Raw genomic sequence first — 3,022 nt, 5'->3', positions numbered from 1 at the left:
CTCCCCGAGTTCCCGGAGGTCGAGGGGTGCGCACCCCGACCAGCCTCTGCAGTCCCGCAGGGATTTCCCGGGGGGCGGCTCCGGGTACCCTCGCTCGTCCCCCGGCCTCACCTCACTCAGGCCCGACCCTCCGCAGACGTGAGCGTGCGCCCCTCAGACTAAATCCTCACGTCGGCTAGCGAGCGGAAGTCGGTGGACGTCACGTCGCCCCGCCCCCATGGGGGACCCCCCCAGCAAGGATGTCGAGAGGGGCGGAGGTAGATCTCGGGGGTTGGGGAGGCCACTGCGCGCTGCTCTGTCCTTCACCGTGGGGACGGCCTGCCCGGCTCTTGGCACACTTGAGCCTGCACCCCTGAAACCAAGGCTCTGACTCGCCGAGCTCAAGGTGAGCTGGATGCTCCTGTCTGGGTCCCCCCAGGGATTTCATGGGGCACATGCCTGGGCCCCTCAGTCCCACCTGGGTCCTCACAAGGCAGGTGCTGCTTTTGCCGACCTGATCGTGCACCCCGCAGACCAACCAGGGCCGACTCCCGAGTTCCCTGAGCAGGCGGGGGTGCTCGTGCACACTTCTCTGCCGGCCCCCCAGAGCCGTTATTGGGGCATCCTCATCCCTCATTCCGTCCTCATCCCTCGCCGCCCCGCGACGAGGCTGCCCCAGGACAGTGGGGGGTGCGGGGGGCTGCGGCCGCTGGGCGCCGTCAGAGCAGGGGCCTCTCCCCAGGGCGCCTCAGTGGTGGACGCCCCGACTTGGGAGTCCTGGTGGCCACGCAGGGATGGTGACTGCGGAGCGGAGCCGCGGGCTGGGGGAGGCCGCGTGTCGGAGGAGACCCTGCAGAGCCCCGTGGGGGCATGAGGGTCCCGCAGCACTGAGGGTCCTCGCGGGCGCTGCCTCCCCTGTGCCTGTGCGTGCAACATGCGGGAGTGTGCACACTCGTGCTTGGAGCCGAAAGGACACGCGAACCGGGGAGCGCCCGGCTGTTCGCGTCATCCGGCGCCCTGCGGCTGCGGCGTGTGTGGTTGCTGGTTTCTGGAAGAATCCCGCTCTGCCATTCCCGCGATGTGGTCCGCCGGCTGCTCGTTGTTTATGACGCGTCACTAGAATAGCCGTGGGAGGCCGGTGTTACCTGTTACCCTGGGGCTCCGGGCCTCGAGGTCTGAGGGCTACTTCACATCTGTGGGTGGAGAGTCTCCTCCTTTGCATCCTGGCATCCCTCTCCCTGATGCCTCTGCCCCCACCTGCTCTCTGCTTCCACTCCCCTCCCCATGCACGAGCACCACCGAACACCTTAGTTGTCCCCGGTGGGTTCTCATGTTGTTTGTTATTACATATATTTTTGAAAGATGTAATACATACGTATGCATACAAGAACTGGGGGATAGGCCAGAGGTGCAGGGGTTAGTGAGCGGACTCACCAGAGACAAATCCTGAGGGGAGCAGCGGCCGGTCAGGAGAGGTCTGCTGCACCATGTGGGTCAGCTCCCGGGCTGGGGATCGAACTCATGCTGAAGTGGCTGCGGCCAGCTTCGTAGTGCTGCACTTTAACCTGTTGCGCCACCACGGAGGGCCTCAGTTATCTATTTGGCGGACATGTTCTCCCAGTCTGTGGCTCGTCTTTTCTGTGGCTCGTCTTTTCTCCCAGTCTGCGGCTGGTCTTTTCATTCTCAGTTTGCTTCACAGAGCAGAAGCCTGGCTGTGGGTGTGGTCCCTCGTGTCCATCTTTTTGTTCCATAGATTGTCCTCTCGGTGTTGCATCTGAAACCTCCCTGCTAAAGCCAAGGTCAGCTAGATTTTATTTCTATAAAGATAATATCTACTGTGACCTCATAACCTGCATCCAATGGTGAAGGGGTGAAGTTTTAATCATGGCTTTGGGAAGAAACAAAGAGCCCTGATTTATACCATTAGCTGATTTCTGTGGCATAAATGCTCCCATGTGGCCAATTTCAAAGTACATCCCTCCTCCTTCTTTTTCTGTTTTTTTTTTTTTTGGGGCCATTTTCTTTTTCTGTTCTGTGTGGTCTGGTGTGTGCCCCCTCTCCTCTGCGGCTCTGTCTGATCACCACCGCCCCCGTCCCGGCTACCTGTTCCCTCTCCCCTGGTAGTCACCTTTCTGCTCTCAGGGTCGAGAGCTGTCCTTTCGCTTCGGTTAAGCTACGTCGTCCCCATCCCTGACTTGGGAGCTGGAAGGGGTCACCATTTCCCTCAGGAGTCCATGCAAGAGGAATCAGCGCTCAGCTCTCGGTGTCTGAGCACTGAGTAACCTGTGTCTTCCAAGTTCTCATCTGGTGTCTGCTGTTTCTCTTGGTGTTCGCTGCGGGCTTTCTGTTGTTGCTGTAATTATTGATTTACTTGCATCTTACAGTGAGCTGCCTGGTTTTTTTGAAAATTCTTAGTGCGACTCTTAAGAGACCCGGATGCAGGTGTGTCCCTTCAAAGACCATTTGCATTTGCTTCAGTCGAGCACCTGGGGGCGCCACCAGACTGGTGCCTGAGGTGCTTTGCACTACCAAGGTGCAGCCCATCTGGTCAGCAGCCCAGGGCCCTTTTCAGGGACTTTCCATCCTGCTCCCTCCCCTGCTCCAGGTGACTCCGAATTTCCTGACAGTCCTCATACTGGGCTGTGAGAGAGCTGAGTTCATTAAGCTCGGCCTTCCTCAGAGCCTCCATGCCTGTGTATTCATTTCCTCTGGCTGCTGGACCAAATAACCACAGACCTAGCTTCTTGTGATGCGCGTCCCTAATGGACGTGGCTTCTCACTTCTCGGCCCCTCTAGCCATTTCAGGTCTCTTCTGTGCAGGGCTGCCTGAAGAATCTGGACTTGGGGCTCCTCACTTTTCTCGCTCACTCGCATGGACACCGTCACACACTCCCTGGGCTGACCCCCACAACTGAGTGTGTCTACCCCCGGCTTCCTTGTGTGAGCTTTGGGCCACGTCGTGAACCCCTCGCCCCACGTTCAGCTCTTCCCAAACTGGCCCGGCACCGCCCATTTGCTCGTCTGCAGAGAGTCCCTAAGTCGT

General features: G+C 59.1%; 1 protein-coding gene across 1 annotated transcript in view; it reads right to left on the bottom strand.

Moving 5' to 3' along the window:
• Positions 1–1,435, bottom strand: part of LOC101633940 (melanoma-associated antigen 10-like) — an 8,704-nt gene extending 7,269 nt beyond the window's left edge. Inside the window, exon 1 of the mRNA XM_012727108.1 lies at positions 1,414–1,435. The gene's annotated coding sequence lies outside the window, so the exon portion shown is untranslated. The remainder of the gene's footprint in view (positions 1–1,413) is intronic.
• Positions 1,436–3,022: the final 1,587 nt, after the last annotated feature.

The sequence above is a fragment of the Condylura cristata genome, unplaced genomic scaffold (genome assembly GCF_000260355.1).
Source record: "Condylura cristata isolate star-nosed mole 26May11 unplaced genomic scaffold, ConCri1.0 scaffold00019, whole genome shotgun sequence".
Lineage (NCBI taxonomy): Eukaryota > Metazoa > Chordata > Mammalia > Eulipotyphla > Talpidae > Condylura > Condylura cristata.
This window is presented reverse-complemented; position numbering and strand designations above follow the sequence as displayed.